Source organism: Saccostrea echinata, unplaced genomic scaffold (genome assembly GCF_033153115.1).
Source record: "Saccostrea echinata isolate AGI-Se365-2 ecotype Australia unplaced genomic scaffold, CSIRO_AGI_Sech_v1 ptg000033l, whole genome shotgun sequence".
Classification (NCBI taxonomy): domain Eukaryota; kingdom Metazoa; phylum Mollusca; class Bivalvia; order Ostreida; family Ostreidae; genus Saccostrea; species Saccostrea echinata.
In genome coordinates, this window is record NW_026889782.1 from 514,818 (window position 1) to 538,688 (window position 23,871).

General features: G+C 34.9%; 1 long non-coding RNA gene across 1 annotated transcript; it reads left to right on the forward strand.

Moving 5' to 3' along the window:
• The first annotated feature begins 20,352 nt into the window (after positions 1-20,352).
• Positions 20,353-22,877, forward strand: LOC133198920 (uncharacterized). The gene is made up of 3 exons (XR_009722667.1): positions 20,353-20,409; positions 21,470-21,535; positions 22,818-22,877. It is a non-coding gene; the product is annotated as an uncharacterized LOC133198920 (long non-coding RNA).
• Positions 22,878-23,871: the final 994 nt, after the last annotated feature.

Consider the following 23,871-nt stretch of genomic DNA (forward strand, 5'->3'; position numbering starts at 1 on the left):
AGCAGACAGAGAAGAGGTACATTTGAAGTCAAATCAGACTGCACAGAATGTCAAACATTTATGATTGAACAAGTGGACACATTACAACTGCACAAAATTACCAGTTTATCAGTTATATACACTTGTTACTTCTTCAAGAAAATACACGTGTTTGTTGTGCTGATGTACATGTACCTGTTTCATTCAAAGACAAATGGTAGATCAGTGATGATACTACAGAGTCTACAAGAGGATTACAAGCCATAATAGGTCTCCAAAGGCTAGAAGAGACGCTAGTGGAAGCATAACACAGGGTAGTACATGTCCAGGAAAATCATTTTTTTCTGATATTGAAAAAGGGCTGGATAATTTAGCAGATGTACCTGTAAAAGCTATTGGTAGACTTGAAAAAAAAAAATAAATGTACTTCATGGATGTCCGAAAGACCATGAAAAACACTTAAGTTTGTTTACAAGATTCCGGAATACACAACATCCGGATTAGACAAGTTTCACTGTATTATATTTATTTAGTTTATTTAACTGAGCAGATGCTGAACCAAATCTTGGTAATGATTAGCTGCAATAATGTAGCCCTCTCCATTTTTTTTTTTGGGGGGGGGGCTAAAACTCCTTAGAATCTCCGTAATGGTGCAAGTGCGTGAGTGATTCACTACCGCACAGATTTCTCAATATGCTTGCTCGACAATACTCCCATGGGTTGAGTACTCGTACTATAGATCACTCATATCTGATGACCAATAGTGAACCAAATGCTAACTTGCTAAACCCTGATGGTGTGCATCTCAATGACCGTGGAACTTCTCAGCAGCAAGTATCAAGAAAGCTATCCAGGATTCAATTGCTGTTCAAGTGCAGAATCGAAGACACCGTTTAAGGTCAAGAGGGCGACCCTTCAGCCGTAAATAGTAAGAACTGCTTTGTACCTTTTTAATGTAATTATTCCAGTTGTTCTTTCTGCTTTTTTCTTTTAAAGAAAATCCTGTTACAAGGTAGTCAGGTTATTGTATTATAGTTCATTTTTAGGTTACCTGAGTTACTCAAGTGACCTATTGCTATCCGTTTTTGTCCGTCGGCGTTCGTCCTGCGTTGTGCGTCGTGTGTTAATATTTGAACATTTTTAGCTTCTTCTCTGAAACCTCTCAACCAATTTCAACCACTTTTGGCATATAGCACCTATGGGTAAAGGGGAACAAAAATGAATTTCATGGTCCCTGCCCCCCTGGGGACTGAGGGTGGGGGCTAAAACCACCAAAATTAATGCAATCTTAAAAAATCTCCTTCTTTACTCCTGGACATCAATCAGTCAAACTGTTGGCATGATTGTAATAAGGATTGAGCCCTCTACCATATGTGTTTTGCAAGATCAAATATTGCTAGTGTGACAGGCCGTACGAAAAATTCTCGTGTAAGAAGGGGGACGAGGGGTGGACGCAGGTTCATTAGACATATCCACACTGTCTGTGTTGGGCGGTTGAAATACGGGGGGCATCAACTTGGGGTTAATGGAGATAATCTGGTGTACATCTTGGGTGATATACTCAACAATCCCTTATCAACCGTACCAAAGGAAGTTCCCAATAAAGTATGTGAAGCTTTCCCTATCCCAACATTAATTCAAAGTCGGGCAAAGAGAATTGATTCGTCACTTGGCATTAGTAAAGACAATCTGACGAAAATTTCATTGTCGATATCACAAAGAGTCAAAAAGTCTCTACGTTTATTTACTATAAATTGCTGATCTGTGAAAAATAAGACCGTTTCAATTTCAGACTTCATCGTCTCGAATGATATTGATATATTGGCCATCACGGAGACTTGGCTTGGAACTGATACGGATCAAATAGTTTTAAATGAATTAACCCCTGTAGGCTACAAAACTTATCATAAACCCAGAATTGACCGTAAGGGAGGGGATGTAGCTATCATAGCAAGACAAAATTTAAAAATAGTTGAAGAAAAGCAACCCTGGGACAATGTTCAGTTTGAACATATCGGATGCATCGTGTATACACAGGACTATAAGTTCGAATGTCTGTCGTGTATAGACCTCCTTCAGCCAGTTTGTCCTGTTTTATTGGGGAATTCTCTCAGTACTTAGCATCATTAGTCGTTACATCAGAAGAACTTCTTATCACAGGCGATTTCAACATCCATGTGGATAACGTCAAAAATGCGGATACGCAAAAGCTCCTTAACTCTCTTGATGAGTTTGGTTTAAAACAGCATGTTGATGAACCAACCCACAAAAGGGGGCATATACTTGACCTGGTCATTACCAGAGAGTCGAACAACCTCCTGTTTTCTAAACCGGAGGTAAAAGATCCCTTATTATGTGATCTGAGAGGGAATGTGTCCGGTGATCACATGGGTATATGTACTGTTTTGAATGTTTCGAAACCGAAAAAACCAAAGAAATTAGTGAGTTTTAGGCAATTTCGTGAAGTTAATATTAAGGACCCGAGTTCCGACCTCGATGACACCCTTAGTTTTCTGAAATCAGATGACATTTCGCTTGACAACCATGTTACGAATTACGATTCCATTGTGCGCGATGTTGTCGACAAACACGCACCTCTCTTAAGTAAAGAAATTACGTCAAGACCGAACACAAGTGGTACTCATCTGAACTGCGCGAAGCAAAACGTGAGAAAAGAAAAGCTGAAAGGGTTTGGAGGCGCACTAAACTGACTGTGCATCATTTGATTTACAAAGAAAAGTGTTCATCGAGCACGAAGCTACTCTTTGAAAGCAAGCGAGACTACTATCTGTCCAAAATTAATTCTTGTGGTAAAGATCAAGGAACAATTTCCAAAATTACTATCTGTCCAAAATTAATTCTTGCGGTAAAGATCAAGGAACAATTTTCAAAATTACGAATTCATTACTTGGAGAATCAAATGCTCCTATTCTTCCCGACTGAACATCTGATTTGGAATTAGCGAACAAGTTTGGATCATTTTTCAGTAACAAGATAAACAACATTCGAGATGAGTTGGTCAGTGAAAGCAGAGGCGACACTAATTCCATGGCTTTTGATAACCCATTTCAGGGCGAAGCGTTGGTCAATTTTGATCCTACAACTTGTGAGGAAGTTTTGAAAATTTTGTCAAACTCTGCACCAAAAACGTGCTGTTTAGACCCGTTACCAACCAATTTACTCAAAGAATGTGAAAGTTCAGTATTAGTGCCTCATATCACAGATATCATCAACAAATCGATATCTGAGTGTTCTGTTCCATCGAGTTTCAAGGAGGCAGTTGTGAAACCATTGCTTAAAAAACAAGGTTTGGATAAAGAATGTTTCAAAAATTATCGACCTGTCTCGAACTTGCCTTTCATGTCAAAAGTTTTGGAAAAGGTCGTCGCCATTCGAATTGATCGTCATCTAAAACAAAACCGTCTTAACGATGACCTTCAGTCCGCTTACAGGAAATACCATTCCACTGAGACAGCCCTACTTCGTGTTCATCACGACATTGCTGCTGCGCTGGACAACAACAGTTGTGCAGTTCTAGTTATGTTGGATCTTTCGGCAGCCTTCGACGTCATTGACCATGGCATCTTGTACAAATGGCTTGCACACACTTTTGGTATAACAGAGAACGCTTATTTGTGGATCAAGTCATACATGAGTCAAAGAACTCAACGCATATCAGTTGGTTCCGAAATTTCCGATCCATTACCATTAAATATCGGTGTACCTGAAGGCTCAGTGTTGGGGCTTAAAATATACTGTATTTTTTTCCCATCCGCTTACCGAGATTTGCTTGCGTCATGGTATGAGGTACCACATATACGCCGATGATACGCAAGTTTCTCTAGTAGTAGAACCAACTGAGACCTGGCTGAATGTGTCTTCTCGGTTAGCATGCTGTCTGAATGAAATCAAGTCATGGATGTCTAGTAACATGCTGAAATTAAACGAGGATAAAACTGATCTTATTGTATTTGCCCCTAAGAGTCGAATCAAAACCATGACCGAATTCAGCTTATCGTTTGGAGAAAAAATCATTCACAGTGTTCCGAATGTCAGAAATCTTGGTGCATTTTTCGATCGAATCCTATCTTTTGAAAAGCAATGTAATACTGTTTCAAGGACATGCTACTCGCAGATTCGCAAAATAGGACGCATTAGACATTTTCTTAAGGATGGGGCATGTAAAACACTTGTCAACTCTCTGGTGACGTCACGATTGGACTATGGTAATGTGCTCTTATTCAACATAAATCGCACATATATATGCAAATTGCAGAGGGTTCATGACACGGCTGCTAGACTTATTACTAGGACAGGCAAGCGTGAACATATTCAGCCCATACTTGTTGAGTTTCATTGGCTTCCTGTCAAATATAGAGTGCATTACAAATTATGTGTCAATGTTTTCAAAGCACTTCATGGTTTGGCACCGACTTATCTTTCTGAACTAGTTTGTGAATACAGACCCGCCAGGTCACTTCGCTCAGTTTCGTCAAACAAGTTGGTTGTGCCTCGAGTCCGATCAAAAACATACGGTGATCGTAGATTCGATATAGTTGCTCCAACACTTTGGAATCAGCTGTCAGTAGAACTTCGACAAGTTCACAAATTGGAAGTTTTTAAAAGGGAACTTAAGACTCATCTTTTTAAAAAAGCCTTTACTTGAAGTGGAAAGTGTATATACGTATGGCTTGTTTTAATATCAACGTGACTGTATTTCAGAATGTCTTACTATTTTATAGGTGATATAAGATTGTTTTAGTCTTCCTTTTATTATGTAGATTGTTATATCTATGTAAAGCGCTTTAGAGTTCACATAAGATAAGGCGCTATATATTATTATTATTATTATTATTATTACCACAATTGTGAAATTCATGGCCCCAGGGTCAGAGGTTGTGGTGCTTGGGTGGGGCTATATACGTCATATAGTGAAAGTGCATTAAATCCTTGAAAATCTTCTTCTCTGCTCCTGGGTATGAAATAAACTAACTATGTACATAGTTACGATGAGCAGGACTGCCTCTTCCAAAATTATGAATTTCGCGGCCCCTGTGTCAGTGGTTCTGGTGTTAGGGTGGGGCTCTATTGATTATATAGTGAAAATGCATTAAATCTTTGAAAATCTTCTTCTCTGCTCCAGGGTATGAAATAAACAAAGTACATACTTATGATGAGCATGGCTGCCTCTTCCAAAATTATGAATTTCATGGCCCCTGGATCAGGGGTTCGGTTAAAAAGGGGGGAGGCTGTGTTGATTATGTAGTGAAAATTCATAATTTCTTTCAATTTTGTTTTTCTAATCCTGGTTATAAAGCAAAGATTGATTGATTGTATATTGTTTTACGTCCTATTCGAGAATCTTTCACTCATATAGAGACGTCACCATATACCGGTGAAGGGCTTCAAATTTTGACCTTTACTCGGCACTCAGGGCCACTGAGCAGTGAGGGATCTTTATCGTGCCAACGCCTGGCGTGACACGGGGCCTCGGTTTTTAAGGTCTCATCCGAAGGACCCGCAACTTTCACTTCAAAGTGCCGAGCGCATGGCGAAGGAACAGTTGCTACCTATTTTTTATCGACTTAGGTCTGTCGCGGCCGAGATTCGAACTCACGACCTCCCGATCACGGAGCGAGCGCTCTACCGACTGAGCTACCGTGAACGGTTATAAAGCAAAGAAACAAGTTATAGTTATGATGAGCAAGGATGTTTTACAAAATTTTCAAAACTTGTGGTCCCAGGGGTTCTGTTTTTTTTTTCTCCGAGGGGGGTGGGGGTGGGGTTCTTTTCCATTATATAATGAAAATGTGTGAATTCTTTGAAAATCTTCAACTAACTGCATAGTTATGATGATGAGGGTACCTCTTCCAAATTTGTAATTTTTCATGACCCTAGGTCATGTGGTGTTAGGGTAGGGCTGTGTTAAATAGTGAAAATGTATTATTTCTTTGAAAATAGCCTCTGCTCCTGGACATATTGGAAGCAAACAGAGTAAGATTTATTAAGCAAGGGTATTTTTACCAGAATTTTGAACATCTGGACCATTTAGTCATGTGTTCTGGTCCTGGCCAGGGCTCTATTAATTTGTATTCTACTGAGTGACGTTATTCCCCTTTGCCTTTCACCTTTGGTAATTAATCACTGTAGATAATGTATTTGAAAGGTTAATAGAATAAGAGAATTACGCAAGAACATTTATTGTATAATACAAAAAGTACTTTCAAGGTTTTAATAATCAGGTAGACTTGGAAATAATGGATGAATAAAAATTAAACAAAAATAACTTGTGTTTTTAAATGTTTTTCAAAGGCCAAGTAAGGCCAATGTGAGAGGTTATAATATAGACATTTTGTTAAAAGTCTGCATAGTAACAGTGATAAATGGGGGACAGATAGAAAGATACTAGACCAATTATTTTGTTGATCTTAATCGTACTATTTTTCTTGCTATTGGGCAACAAAGCATCATTTATCAGTTTATGGATCCTCTAAATTGTTGTACTCAGGTGACCGTTAAGGCCCTTGGGCCTCTTGTTTATTTGTATTTTTATCGGATATTAGCTCATTTCACATCTTTATTTATTTCTTTACATAAAGAAAGATAAAAATATTACAAAGATATAGAAATTTTATAATTCATTTTCATAAAAATTGGCAAAAAGAGGGAATGCAAGTCTCTGAAGTTATAATTTTTTAACATAGGTTGCCCGATCACTCATGGGTAGAATAAAACTAAAGATCCATATTTTATTAACACTGTCAGCAATTTTTTTTTAGCTGAGACACAAACGAGTCAGAATCTGTTATCATCTATAGGTAATTTTCATGTACATGCAGTTAGTAGACCTGTTGCTAGACATAACAACCGGTATTTTGTGTAAACATATTTTTCATACAGCAAAATAATGAAAAACACGTCATGATTTTCAGAGGATTCAACTGGATAAGGAACATTTTGATTTGAAAAAAAGGTATATTTGTGTTATCTACAATCCACTTGTCACCTCTTCTTACACATTGGGGCTTGACTATGATATTCTTGAATGCTTAAAAAAAGAAATGACAGTGTATGTATCAGTTAAAAATTCAGAATAATAAACGGTAGAATTTTTGAAGACAGTTTTGGAAAATTTTCATGCTTCTGTAATGATTCCGGAATTTTAAGGTATGACCATGCGGAGTTCTTAATTAGTCACTGTTGACATCACGTGACTTTAATTGTGTATATACGAGGTTTGTCCGTAAAGTTCGTGGACAAGGTGAAATTTAAATAAAAGTTGTGTCACAGATATTTATTATTAGTATATATATAATCCTTTACTATTATATGTGAATTACAAAATGAAAAATTTTATTCAATTTTAAATGTATAATTGCAATTATGATTTCATTATTAGACTCGGGATGGTGACCCGGAGCACAACAAAGTTTTAATTAAAAAAAATATTTATCACTATATACATTTCATTTGTATTTTGTAAAATTCCGCGGAAATTTGAATGGCTTTCACATTATGAGGTTGACGAAAGTTATAAAGTCAAACCTGTAAAATTTGAACGTTCAAAGTTCCGAAATGGCAGAGAAATCGAGGTCAGAGTTTATTAAGACAGGATCTGCATTGTTCGATAAAGGGACGTTTTCGGAAAAGGTGGAACAGAGAGCAGTGATGAAATTTTTTTGTAGACATCGGAAAAACACTAACAGAGACTCATTAATTCCTTAAAGAGTCGGGAAATCATAGTAAAGTAATCCATTCTTTAGTGTTTAAGTGGCACAGAAGATTTTCGGACGGAAGGGACAGTTTACTGGATGACATGCGTGAAGGAAGACCATCTTTCCGAGATTGTAGTGCTGTAAAAAATGAAGTTCGTAACGTGACTTTCCGTACATACAGTCGCTTTACGCGGACAGAGGTTTGATGATTTGCAGGATCTGAGACAGAAAGTGTTAAATAATATTTCACGTCTGAAACCAGAACAGTTTGTGCACAACTTTGATGGCTGGTTAAAGCGACATAAGAAATGTGTTGACTTAAACGTTGACTACGTTGAGAAAACTTAAATGTATTTAGCTTTTGACGTCCAGTAACGTCGAGGATTTTCGTTTTAGTGCTCCGGGTATGAGTGTGTATCTTTCTTGTATTTGATAAAAATATAACTATTTGTGCTTTGTTTGTGATTAAAACTTGCATATTAATAAATTGAAACCTGAATGTAATGAAAATAATAGTTTCATAAATTTTATCAATGTTTGTCAGTAATTATCAATGTTGTCCACGAACTTTACGGACAACCCTCGTATACGGAGACTCCGCAGTAGTCTACAGTTCTTCGGATTCAGCCAAGGTTTTAAGTGGAGTGGAGTGAATAAAGTATTCACGTTCAATATTCCTCGCCTGTTTTACAGTTAGAAAGAGAATTTAGAAGGCCAAACAAGTTAATGCCTGCCACAAACCAGGTTGACCTCCGATATGGAGGCTAGCCATAGTTTGTTTGATCTCGTCTGCATTGGCTGACTAGTCCGTCCAGGCTGCTGTACTCACTGTCCGTCCTGAATAAGGCATCCTACAGTGAGTGTTGTGGTTGAAGGGCTACCACATATAATGTCCGTCCTGAATAAGGCATCCTACAGTATATGTGATAGTCTGAGGGCGACTGGGCTCTTGTTTTAGTATTAGGTTAGGGCTACCAGATAATTTAGTGTTGCTTACCTCCGATTGTTATATTGATTTACCATTTGATTATTGTTTACCTAGATAAGGTTAGGACATATTTGTATATTTCGGCAGTCCACTTAAATCATACCAATCAGTTTTTTAATCAGTTAATGTTGAACATCGCAAACCCTGGAATTGACCAGGTACGATCCCTGTGTTTTTATGTAAATACGTTACACTTCACACCAAGTGGCTTAAGTGTGGTGGACTATGTAATAGTGTCCGAAAATTTCTATAATCAAATTCGGTATTTTTGTGTTGACAACTTTGGTCCTACCCTGTCAGATTGTCATTGTTCATTTTCTACAAATTTCGTTACTTAGGGTGATTCACTATCTGATAATTGCAAAACTGTATATGTTGATCCCCGCTTTACTTGGTCTGAGGATTCTGCTTTTAAATTTCAAGATGCACTTTCATCAGCTGACATACAACAGAACATAAAACTCTTAAAAAAATGAGCATATAGATAACTTTAAAATTTCTTTGGATAATGCATCAGCTACACATACATACACATCAGTAACTTACTATTTAATGCAGCTTCTAGATCTCTTATACTCAATGCAAAAACAAAAGTATGGGAAACATGATGTGTTTGTGAAACACTGATAACCCCGTATGGCAGCTTATGTCGAAGGTTAAAGTTTCTCAAATGCAAGCCAACCTCAAGGACAAGAGATCAAAAATGTTGGTACCCAAAGAAACGTCTTGTATCGAGGAATATACCTGTGACATATGAAAGCCCTAGCACCAACCGTTGAAAAGTTATAGCGTAGGATAAAGTTTTTTTCAAAGTAAGTAAAATGTCAAGGTCAAATGGTGCCCAAGGGAAGGTCTTGTCATAAGTGATACACATGATCCTGAATTGTGAAAGCCCTAGAACCTAACGTTCAAATGTTATGCCCAAGGTTCATTTTTTAAAAAGTAGGTCAAACCCCAAGGTCAATGCCAAAATTGTTGGTATCCAAAGGAAGGTCTTGTCACAAGGAATGCATATGTGAAGTAAGAAAACCCTAACACCAACTGTTCAAAAGTTATGGCCAAGGTTAAAGTTTTTTAAACTGTAGGTCCAATGTCAAGGTCAAAGTTGTTGGTGTCCAAAGGAAGGTCTTGTCACAAGGAATAAGCATGCCAAGTATAAAAAACCTAGCACTACCTGTTCAAAAGTTATGGCCAAGGTTAAAGTCTCATAAAATTTTGCAAAATGGATCAAACGCCAAGGGCAAGGTCAAAAGGTCAAATATGGTGGTGCCCAAAGAAAAGTCTTGTCAAAAGGAATATACATGTGAAATATGAAAGCCATAGCTTCAACCAATCAAAAGTTATGGGCAAGGTTAAAGTTTTTGCAGACAAACAGACAGACAGACGGACGGACAGGGCAAAAACTATATGCCCCCGAATCTTTGATTACGGGGGTATAAAAAAACAAACAGTAAAGAATGGTTTGATAAAGACCTGAGAAGTTTAAGAAATAGACTTACTGTTTACGGAAAAGTAATGTCAGTGTATCCAAAGGATTCTCAAGTTAGAGGTCACTTAAATAAGCAAGCTGAGAAAAACATACGCTAAATTATGTAAATTTAAGCGCAGATAACACAAACAAGTCTGAATATACAAACTTTGTACTTTGTGTGAAGAAAGTCCTAAACGTAACTGGAATTTGATTAATGAGCTGCGAAAAGAAGATTCTACATGTACTGAGTCAATTATTTCGCCATCCAAGTGCTTTGATCACTTGAAAAATTTTAATCAATTTAATGAATCATTTTCAGATAGAATACATGATTTAAAGGAACAGTTAGCTTCTATGGAAAATCTTTTTGCTTTTATGAGTTGAAATAATTTGATTACAGGAATAGGAATTTCACAGGCAATATGCAAGCTGAAATGCAATGAGGCACCAGGTTTAGACAATATTTCTAATTACGTGATAAAATATGGTCTTAATGCATAACCACCTTGTTTGCAAAAAACAAAAAGAAAAAAAAAATCAATGCCTGCTTGTCATATGGGTTATACCCAACATCTTGGGCGCATGGGTATATCACTGACTTGCATAAATCAGGTGACTTAAATGATATAATTATCGAGGTATCACAATTACAAGTGCCATTGGTAAACTTTTTAACGATATCTTGAACAATAGATTGGATACTTTTTAGACAAAAAAAAACATTATAAATCGTTGTCAAATTGTTTTTTTTACAGAAAGCTATAACCTCTGAGCATATGTTTATTTTGCATACATTTGTTGATTTAAGGAGACCTTATGATACTGTTGTACATGTTGGTATTAAGATGAAACCTCTACAAATTGGAGTAGGATCAAAATTTTATAGTGTAATTGATAGTATGTACAATCTTAGAAACTCGTGTATTCGTTTAAAAGACCAGGTAACACAGAGTTTCCCTGTAAAACTATGTGTTAAACAAGGTGATCACTTAGGTCCAAACATATCAATGATTTGCCTAATTATATGCAAAATACTGATGATGGTGTTGATTTAATGGCAACTCTTTCTTCATTGTCTAATGTATGCAAATGATGATGTTTTGCTTTCAAAGTCTCCAACAGGTCTTCAACAATAACTTGACTGTCTTGCCAAATTCTGTAACAGTCATTGAGTCAAGAACAAAGGTTCTTATTTTGAATAAAGCAGGTCGTCACTTATCACAGGAATTTTTGCTGGATACAGAGCCACTTGAATGTGTTACATCCTTTAAGTACTATGCATTTATTTCACAGCATCAGGAAGTCTCTCTTTGGCAAAGAAGAAATTTATTTTAAAAAAAGAGCACTAAAAGCTTATTTCAAACTTCAGAAGGATTTTCTGTGTTTAAAGCCTGGTGTGAAAATTTCTACTCATGTTTTTGATCATACCATTAAACCTATTCTACTACAGGCGACTCTCGATGGCTCGAACTCCGATCTTTCGAAGTTCTCGATCTCTCAAAGTGAACCTCCGGTCCCGTTTTTTTTCTCTATATAACTAAGCAAATTTACTTCTTATCTCTCGAACTTCCGGTCCGATCTCTCGAAGTGCCAGAAGAACATTTAATTCACAAACAAAAGTTTTAAATAGAGAAAGCAAAACAAAATCTCTAAAATATGGGCATGTTTTTTTGTTTTGATATACATTCAAATTTGTCACAGCATCTATGCTTTGAACCATTTTGTCTCAGATCGCGTAGCGTCAATTCTGTTAGCTTGAATATCTGCTTTGCATTTGGAGCATTGGAGTCCGATTTACAGTCAGAAATTGTTCTGCACAACTAATTTTGGTGCGTATAATTCTGGGAAATAAAGTAAATGGGTTACAATTGAAGTATTTGAAATATTATACTTGTAAAACTGTAAGATATATGTGTCCCATAATTAGATAATATAATCCAGAAGGTCTGCTTGCTAACATGCAGACTATGAATTAAGAAATGGGAAAATATCCTCCATCTCACCTAATTAAAGACGTGTTTACTTGCAACTTTCATGGAACATTGACATATTACATGTATTTTAAATAAAATAATCCTATTTATGAAACATAGCAAAGTGCAACCCTCCATTGTCATTAAAATACAGAGCTTCACTTTCAGTCCAAAATTCAGTTCCTTTTTTTGTTGTTGTTTTTTTACGTTCTTTCTCCAATTTTCAAGTTATATTGGGAGGCGGCCAATTACTGGCGGAAGACTGCAGATTTAGACATGATCTAGACACTTATGGTATTTGACTATTTTGAAGGACTCGTGTCATCTCATATTGCCACACTGGACCTCGGTTCACCAAAAGGATCAGTCAAATGATTCCGTAATAATCGGACTGTATAGGTCATAAAATGTAGAATGTTCCATATTATCTTCATGATGACGTCTAAGGTTAAGGGAATTAGTAACATCCTACATACCAAATTTGTTTTTAATTTGAACACTAATGGTGGAGGTTATAGATTGATTGTATGTTTTACGTCCCGTTCGAGAATTTTTCACTCATATAGAGACGTCACCATATACCGGTGAAGGGCTTCAAATTTAGTCCTTTACTTTGACGGTTCTTTGCCATGCCAACGCCCACCGTGAAACGGGGCCTCGGTATATTAAGGTCTCATCCGAAGGACACGCAACTTTCACTTCAAAGTACCGAGGGCTTGGCGAAGGAACAGTTGCTACCTATTTTTTATCGACTTAGGTGAGTCGTGGCCGTGATTCGAACACACGATCTTCCGACCAGTGAGCGAGGTGGTTATAGAAGTTTCTACACGTAACTAAGATATTAAAAAAACACTAACCTGCAAAAAAAAAATGTTGAGTGTCCGGCGATACAAAACGCACATTTGTTATGTGTGCAGGACAGGTTCTATTGGACAAACAACTCTGTGCCTCACACACTAAATTAAGAAGAGTTTTATGTAGAAATTGCTAATAGTACCAGTATAAATTTACTCTAGTTTACTGTGATAAAATCGTACTGCTAACCTTTAGGCAAAATGCTGATAAAAGCACATGTTAATAAAAAAAAATAACGCAAGATTTGCACGTTTTCCCTTTCCAGCAAAACAGAACTCAATTATTACGTGGAGTTGGTGTGAAAACAAACACTTTTATATAACCTTTTCATTACTTAATTGCTTGCTAGATATCATAACATTATTGAACAGAATATTTTGTTCTTCAAAATAGACAATAACAATGACAATGGTTTTCATTGGGTGTCAATTTCAACTGTTACTCTCAAAACAGGCACTATTTATTTTATTATTTTGAATGTCTTACTGATTAAGAATATCAGCATAAAAATCGTCGTAAGTTCTCGTTTAGAAAGCTTTCAAATCCCCCCCCCCCCTTTCGGTTTTTTTCAATAAGAAAGCTTCGAAAAAGATTTACCGACCTCTTTATTGTTCATTTGATACTCGGAGAATCCTTTATCATCTAAAGTTTCGTGATTTCTGCACTCGCAAGCATTTTTCGTCTGTCGTTTGTTGTTTTCAATCTAGCTACATCGGACGCAAGCGTTGATTGACGTCAAGTTTATTCGGCTTCTTTCAAATGCACAATTGACGTTTTGAGAATTCTACGACGAACCGTACGCGCATAATTTACACGCATGTGACATTATCGTTGTGATGCCCCTTGTCAAGTGTGTTGCTAATGCAATGTTAATAACAAATTATATGCATCTAAACCAATCAAATTTTAGTATTTAACATGAAAGTAGAATAAGTTGTTTCTCCCATGTCTGCAGTTTTCAATAAAGTAATTTTGAGATTTGCTTTTGGCAATACACTGGGTTGATTTTTACAATCAACATGAATTCTCAGATTTAATTTTTATGTTTACGTTACCGTATCAACAGTGAAAATTTTAATTTATATTTGTGTCTATGATCCGCTTTTGTGTGAATATATATGAGACAATAAAAGGAAATAAAATTCTGAGCTTAACTAATTGTTAATTTCGGAAGTAAATTTGAAACTACGATTCGGACTTTCCCTAATAGGTACGTACGCTGGATGACTCAACAGTATATCGTTTTCATATCCACAGTCATAACAACACATTAGTTTTTGCGAGAATTTGACTGTCGAATATTGTGGATGAACATAAGTTATATATAAAAAAAAAACGGTGTAAGGCATGTGATACCTATCCATAAAACATGATAAAAGAATCTCCTCTGGTTTATGGTTAGACATGATTTTTTTTTATCCAATTCGAGGATACACACGACTCGTTGGATAAATATTCATATCTAACAACAAACCTTCGGAGATTCTGTCTATCTATCTCTCTCTATCTACAGTTATTGACTGGGTATGAGGGCAACAGATGATTGTTGGACCTGAAGGTGAAAATGTTGCCCGAGGCCGCAGGCAAAGGGCAACATTTTCACCTTCAGGTTTAAAAAATCATATATTGCCTGAACCTCAGTTTATAACTGTTTTGTTGTATCTTTCACTTTAGATGGAACATTACGATTAAAATCTTTAAACAGATTTACTCATATAATTAAACAATTTCTTGATCAGTAATATTTTTGGCTTTTTAAATACAACTGACAATAACAAAGAATGAAGAAAAATCATTAACTTATTATAACACAGAAATTAACACAAAACATTTTTCCCGTGACGCCGTTTCTCATTTCCGTATCGCCGATATTGAACGACGATTAATTACTTGTGACGTAACAGTGTTATTGCAGTCTAATAATTCTTATGTTGGACTGAAACACCGGGCAACAATGGAATTGTTAGACCGATGAAAAAAAAAAAACTTTTAATTTGTTGGACTTTTTATTTGAAATAAATATTTAGAAAGATATTTATGAGGCTATAATATATATATATATATATATATATATATATATATATATATATATATATATGCTTTTACGATTATCCTATATGAATCCAATATCATTCTACGGAAGAATCATCCTTTTTATACAAAACGTGATTGTTTTTTTCTTCATAACGAAGTCAATTGTGTACGAAATATAGGGATAAATACGGATTTTAAGCAAATTTAGTTTACAACACAGGATACCAATGTTGCTGTAGTTGACTATCAAGACAATACAATTCAAACATATAATTACTGATGATGACTAGCAACACAAAAGAATCCAAATTACTATTTCTTAAGAACAGCACTTTTAAGTTTAACTATAGTGGCATGTATTTTTAGTGACGGTGCAGCACTTTCCGGGACGAAAATGTCAAGTTCACGGTAAATAAGTGGGGAATACCTTATTTTTATAAACTTTTCATCTTACTTCTTAAGATTTTTTGTCAAAAAGCACGTTTTTTTTCTTTTAGTCCCTTTGAAATATGTTTTGGGGTGTGCAAAAAGTCGTCTGAATTGGCATGTATATGATATATATATAATGCTAATTTCAGTTATCGCTTTTGATTTCCATATTTTGAGATCGTCCGGCTGTGTGAAATACAGTGCAGGGAACTAATTTTGTTACATAAACCAGCATCAGCATAAGCATTAGTAGCATCAGGATCGAGCTAGCATCAGCATCAGCATTTAAAAAACAGCATTACCAGGATCAGCATCAGCAAGCAAAGGATAAAACCAGCATTGACCTACATAAAATCAGCATTATCCTACTAGCATCAGAAAATCAATGAGTTTTAATTCAGTAAAAAATTAAAAAAGAAAGAAAGAATATTGGTTAAAGTATTCACATTATTAATACATAGTGAGATATTATGATCAAATAATTGTAAAAGGCACTTTTATTGCTTTAAACGGCAATGCTGAAATTCATTATCTACTTCCGGTAGCATGATGCTACTTCCGGTAGCATTGACCTAATTATAAAACAGCATCAGGATAAGGATTACTAGCATTAAATCAGCAAGCAAAGGAAGCATTCAAATCAGCAAGCAAAGGAAGCATTCAAATCAGCATCGATGCTGTAACAAAACTAGTTTCCTGCACTGTATGTTATACATTTCCTAATGGCATTCACCACACACTGAGTAAAAGGTAATCCATGCAGCTGTATTGGAATACTAGTATATCTAGACACAGGATTAAGAGTCAAAGGATACCATATACTCTAACCAGTAAACAGCAGAACTACATATTTACTGTATTGGCAAAATATGTTAAAAAAATATGTTGAATTTTTCTGCTAATATACACAGGATGAAAAGCCAGGTTTCCCAAATTTGGAAACCCGATGGAAACATATGGGAATCGTGACATAAGTAGTTTCCATATAGTTTCCATTTTATGGAAACCACATAGTGGTTTCCACGTATATTCCCGATATGGAAACAGTCAACCTATGGTTTCCCATAAGTTTCCCAATATTGGAAACCGTGGAAACATGCAGTAGTTGTTTCCACGTAGATTCCCGATATGGAAGTAATCAACCTGTAGTTTGCAGCATGTTTCCCTGATATGGAAAACACGTATGCTGTGGTTTACACCTATTTTCCCGATAATAGACATTTTGGAAACGTGTATCAAAAGAATAATTAAAAAAAACTCTGTGTAATTCTGTGTACTAAAATTGAGCATTCTGTGACCGTAAACCCAAATTAAATAATTTTTAACATTTTAGTCTCGGTAAAACTCATTAAGACACGTGGACTGGAATTAATAGAGAAGATTTAATACAACATTTATTTTTGAAAAATCAGTGTAAACTGGTCAGATAAAATTCAATCATTGCGATGACCCTTGTAATCGCGGGCACCTGTTCTCACGTGCCACAGGTGGAGACACGTGTCGCGAAGACACCTGCGACTGTATATTTCTTGTATATTCTGTTATTTGAGAGGATTTTCTACCTAAGGGGAACAATAGGCTGTGGTAAAGCATGTACATACACCTAGTCTCCGCAAACTCAGTCTAAATCTAGGCGATAATTGTTGGCCATTGATTTGATTTAAAAAAATAATTTAAATTATCAATAAGATCACAAAATATTGATAAAATAAGCTACATTAATTTTAAGATATTCAATAAAAAAAGGGAAAAAAATGTATTTATATTTTCGTTACTGATTAAAAAAGGAAATTTCCTCACCGTTTAAAAATCATATATACTTTTCTATCGGTCTAGAATAAATCTAAATTCTCGTTATGTGTTAAATCATAATTCTTTTTTAAAGAAATCTGTAAGTGAATAGATAAATGAAATTAAATTTTTTAATCGGTAATTAACGATCGTCCTTGTTTGACATCAATGTAAACTTCAGATATTGAAAACATAGAAAGAATGATTAATTATCCACTTTAATGTGTTGCCTGTAAGACATTGATAAGATAAAACAGCAGAATAATATTCGTATACAAAATTAATGAGTGTTAACTAATTAACTTATATTTTTTATATCTGTACACAGACCCTGATGTAGTAAATGTCTTCATTTTTCGCATGAAATTACAATAATGTTGGTCTTAAATGCATACATGCACGTATATTTGATTTAGCCATTTTGTACACAAAGACCAATGCTGGCTCTAAATAAAGAAAAGTCTATGATATTTATTTAAATGATTTTCTTTTCCTTTAGAATAACGTCTTCTGAAGAACTGCATGCTAAGGCAATTCATTGAAGGAAAAAAAACCAATAATTTATTAATAGTTTTACACGTAGATGCTTAGCGAAGATATTCTTTTAAATCGTGCATTGTGTTAAGCAGAAGGTTACCCCTACAAATTTAAGCCCCCTCCCCTTCTTCAAAGAATGGAGAGAAAATAGTTTCTTTCGATATATAGGTATTATATACTGATGTGGTGATTGTCAATACTACTACATGTACAAACATTTCCTTATATACGCCATTTCTTGATTTTTATACTCCGACATGTAACATTACTTATTTAAAAAAAAAAAACAAAAAAACTGCACTTAAAACTGTCTACTCAAACTACAGGCCTGTATGAAAGTAATTTCAATTTGGGGCAAAACTTACTAGAAAGTTCTTAACTAGCAAACCTTACCAGAAATTAAAGGGAAAAAGTTATATATGAAAGATACAGGGCGGTACTGGCTAAACGGCTATACATGTTTATACAGCCTTGCACATCAACGAGTATACACCGGGCATTATTTTCCAACAAATCAGATGATCAAATATTGACAAATTGTTACCAGTCACAACTAAATTTCTGAATGCAATGGACATGATTGTAGGTTATCTACAATAATTCTGGGCTTATTTTTATCATGTGTTTCAGGTCTGTAACAACAGTTTCAAAATGGGGGGGGGGGGGGACTTCCAAAGAAATCTGACAAGCCAAAAAAAAAAATCATTTAATTTCACCCCCTGCCCCCTCCCCCCACCCCCGTTCTCGCATTCTACAGGCCGGTGTTTTTTCAAATTAAAATACTGCACGTTTCCCCTACCTTTGCTTAGATATTGGTTCGTTTTTTTTTCACCTTGTGTTTACTCTCCTTCTTTATAAATCAATTTTCAAATTAAATGTGAAAAATTCTGATACATTAAAACGGTGTGAGAAATTTTTAACTAAAGCCAAAGATGTTTCAAGTAAAATATAGCAAATAGGAAAAAGTCCAGCAATTTGTCCACTGATTCTTATTGATAAAGTGAGGCTCAAAATCGAAACCAAAAAAGGAAGGGGTTCAATAAAGTATCTAAAGCCGAATAAGAGAAAAAAAAATCAAATCTTTATTATTCTTGAACCGTCCTTGGCGGTAATTAAATTATTTTGTCTTGATTTTCACAAGTGTATACTAGTCTAACATACCCTAATTCCTTTTACTAAACAGCAATTTTTGACGCCGAACTTTTCCATCATCACTAAAAATAAAATATTGTTCCGTATACATGTCATGTAGTTCATTTGCATGTCAAATGCCAATCGAAATTTACGGCAGACTTCAAAGGACAACAACATTCTTGTCAAAAAATAATAAACAGCTGATAAAGAGTCATCATGTTCATTTTGAGGGTCGCAACAGGAAATAAGCTTTGCTTCCTATACTGCAAAAAATATGATTAGGGAAGTATGGCACGTCCACAATGCGCCCCCCCCCCCCCCATTTTCTACGGTCCTCAACAATTATTCAATTTCTGACGGTAGTTCCTTCAAGGGTTCCTGTTGAAACTTCCAATTTTAAAACATGTATACATGTATAAAGGTTTAACATCTTCCGTTGTGACATTATACATTAATCAGAATAATGAATAATTTAATGAAAAAGTAGTGTGGGAAGGGAGAGGGCAAGCGGACATTTTCTGTTTGGATTGGCACTACGTTCCAAGCCCCCGCCCCACCCCCAAGTCATATAATTTGAGGGGTCACACCAGACACATAAACTTTCTCTGGTCACCCTCAGATAAACGCTTCGTTTTCTATAGTATACTAATTATCAGCAACTTTATTGAGGATCACCCCCCTTTCTATGAACAGAGAAGAACTTCATTAAGGATAAGAACTCATAATCACCGTCATAGGGAAATTATATTATATATAAAAACTTTACCCTCTAACATAATTAAAGTAAATAGGTTCTGTTTCCCATAATGCATCGCTCTGCAGAGGCTTTATTCATTGGTCAATTTTCACGAGGCGCCATTTTTGGAGTTGAACAAGACGGAGAAGAACTCGGGTGTAAGGTGCAAATGTGAAAAGTTAATGATGTTTTCGCCACCCAGTGTCTTTAAAACTGTGAAAAATGCAATGATCAACAACCAAGGATTAGTGTACGTATATTTTTATATACTTTTTTTACGGTAAATAATAGTAATAATGGGAGAACAAATCTTTCCCATCGAAGACCACATTCGTTTTGACGCCATTTTGAAATGTTTGATATCTAAGTTTTAAATATTTTAGTTTACACATTGCAAAAACGAAAAGAGAAACTTGAATTATACAATATTTAGTGTTTTACGATCAAAGATGCAGATAGTAGACTTTGTATAGCTAGACCCTATGGCACCACATTTGTCTTTTTCCATGCTGTACGTTTTGCATTTTTAGATTATTATTTTTTTTTGTGAAAATGAATGCTTACTATGATAGTTCTCTCTCTATGTATATAAATGAAAAGTGTTTGAATTTTTTTTCGTTGTTAAATCGGATAATAATGTTTGTGCCGAATATGGTTTCCTTGTTAATACAGACAAAACATATATCCGGTTTGAATACATGTGTTCTCGAATCGTCAACTTCATGAACTTGTTAGACTTTTGGAACTTTTTATGATGTAACGACAAGGTATAAATGAATTATTTCTGATACTAAATTACGATTAAGTCATTAATATTTAAACAAAAGGTGTCAGCAATCTCAACTTATCATCAGATTATTCACGAAAGACATCATCATCAATGGAAATTTAAAAGACAGCTGAAAGAGAGAGTTCTGACTATTGTAATCCGACACAGATAAAACGCCTTTATGTGGCAGATATTATTACAAATTATGAAGAATCATAAGAACAATTTAAATAGATTGTCTGTAACTAGAGTACATATACATCTTACAAAGCCATAGCACAACCCTTATTGATATGCATAGTGATGATTTGTATAGGGAAAATTTATTGGTTTTAAAGTACACTGTCTATAATAATATAACAACTGTTTAACAAACAAGTGATAGATTGTAAATTGAAACAGTTTACTGTTCAAAAGACAAAATTTCTCATGTGTGACCTGCTGAGAGATTTACTGAAAATGTTAAAAATAATAAGCCTACATGATGTACAAATATTGATAATTTTTGATAGTATTTCAAGTAATGCAAATGAATCATCTAAATTACAATCATCAGTTATTGATGGCGGTCAAGTTTGTTCAAATCATGACCTCCGGGGTAGGACGGGGCCACAATGAATGATCAAAGTACATAGGAAAAATCTTAGAGAAATTCTTCTTTTCAAGAACAACAAAGCCATGATTGGTCATATTTATATACACGGGCGATGAAGTAATGTAGATATAATTTATTTAAATCTTGAACCCCCTCCCCCCCCCCAGGAAAATAGAGGGGCCATAACAGGGGATCATAATTATACAAAGGAATAATAAGGATTTTCTTCTTAAGAACAGCAATGCTAATATGTGTCATATTCAAAAGCATCCTTAGAAAGTGTAGAATTCCCCCCCCCCCCCAACCACTTTTATATTTAAACTTTTCAATACTGAACTGATTTATATTTTTTCATACCCAAAGTGCTTAGGTGAGCAATGTGGCCCATGGGACACTTGTTTATTGTTGATCTTATAGGTGAAATCAGAATGCAATAGTAATTGTACATAATATATTCTTTCAGAGAGAAGAAAACTGACATTAAAGGAGAACCAGTAAGATGTATGATGAATCAAGATGTGATCATGTGGTAAGTGGTAATTAATTCAATCATAAATAGGCATGTATAACAATTGCATGAAAAGAAAAGAACTTGAGTTTAATTGGAATACCAATTGCAAACTACAAGAGGTTATGTAAAATTATGGATTGGAGTCTTCTTTTTCACTCCTCTATAAAATTTTCTGTCTGGATGATATCTCGCATAATATACACCATGCACTGAGGAATTTAGTTCACCCGAGCTAAAAACTCATGTGAACTTTTCTGATCACCTTTTGTTTTGTGTTTTGTCCGTCAAACTGTCTATCCATCTGTGAGCTTTTCACATCTTTAACTTCTTTCCAAGAACCACTAATTTTAACCAAGGTTGACACAAAGTAAGGATATTCTAAATTGTACAGAGGAAGCCCCCCTCCCCCCCTCTTCACCCCAAGGGGAAATGATCAACTCTCTTAAATATTATTGATATGATCCTTGTTGAGCAACTTATAATTGTGTAACCAGTAGACGTTATTTTAAGAATAATGAATATTTGTTAAGAGTCCTTTTGCCATGGTTCAAAGTTCAATTCAATCATTGAAAATATTTTGAGATATTTGAGGATTCAAGATATCAGGAGTAAAATGCTTAAAGAATACTTCCAAATTACTTCAACATACATGTATCTATGGTATTTGAGATGTCTGTGTTTGAGATGCCAAATTTCAACTGTATGGCTATGATAAATTAGTAAATATTATAACTTACTAAAACTTTTTAACATTGAAACATGTGAAATGAAACAATACAAGAATGAAAAATAAGGACATGCACATTTACTGATTTCTGGCTGGTCAGTATTTTGATGACTGTAATTTCTAAAATATTCAGTGAAACACATTGAAGCTTTAACTGTAGGTATATGTTAACTAAACATACTATAAGGTAATATTTATAAATGGGAAGTCTTGAACAAACATTACACCTTGCATGTATGTAAATTGGGGCTGAAATAGGTTAATGACTATTGCCTTAATCTTCAGTGACAGAAAACAAGATTTAGAATGCAGGTAAATAATACTAGTATGTGTCTGTACATATAGCATATGGAACTTGTACTGAATGTTAATTAACTAAATCTTGAATGGCTGTTATGTTGGTCGTCTTTGATGACATTTAGATTATTTGTATGTAAACTGAGTGTACATGCAATTTGAAATTATTCATAGGTATTAAACATGATTAAAGCATGTGTATGCAATGCAACATATGATGAATTCATATTGACTTGTATGGATATAGCTTTACATATATATGCATTGATTTTTTAGGGTCCTGTTCTGTGGATGCCATGAGATGATCTGTCTGTCCATCTGATATCACTTGTCCTGGGTATATTTTCTCTCCTCATAGCCCAATCTCACTCAAATTTAACTCGTAGAGTGCCCCTGGATGGAGGGTAAAAAGCGACCTTGAACCAATTATCTAGGTCAAAGGTCAGTATCAAAATACACTATATATCTTTATTTAAAGTCCTTGTCCAGAGCATAATTTTTCTCCCTTGGTATGATCTGGATTGTGTGCCATGGGATGAAGGGTGTGTAGTGATCTTTAACTAATTTTCTAGGTCTAATGTCAATTAATAAGAAAAAAATTTTTGTAATATCCTTGTCCAGAGCACATTTCTCTCCAATTGACTCAACTAAAAGCAGTGTTCTAGGAGATGGTCATATTCTCAATCATACCTGCTTTGATATTTATCTGGCTTAAAACATTACATGTACTATGTAATGTTCATTATTATGATTTTATGGTCATTAAATTTAAAGACTGAAACTAATCACCGATACTGGTACATTAAAGGACATTGAGTGATCTTGACAGATTTCTAAATAATATTCAAGCATACAATTCTTACAAAAAATAATTTTTTATGAAAATATATTGCAGATCGCAGATGATGTGAAGAAAATACAAGGGAAGCTGATGTTCAAAGAAGCACTGAGTATTTAATCAAGTTTATGAATGGACTTAGATGTGAAAGACTACTACATTGTTTACCTAAGATATATGATTTTATTTATTTTGATATAATTTTAAAATAATGTTTTTGTACATCAAATGAATTATTAAACATATGATTTGATAATGCTTTTTCTTCATTATACATTTTTTAATAGATTTTGAAAAGAAAACACCGTTTACCAAGGAAGTTAATAATAATATATATTTTGATTTAAAACTGCTGTTCTCTTTTCACATTCTAGAAAAGAAAGATTTACCATGGAAAATACAGGGATCCTTGAGCTTCCAGTTGCCTGTCAATCATTTTCCAAAATTGAAATGCTCAACCTACCCTGTAGTTTCCATGGTATGGAAACTATT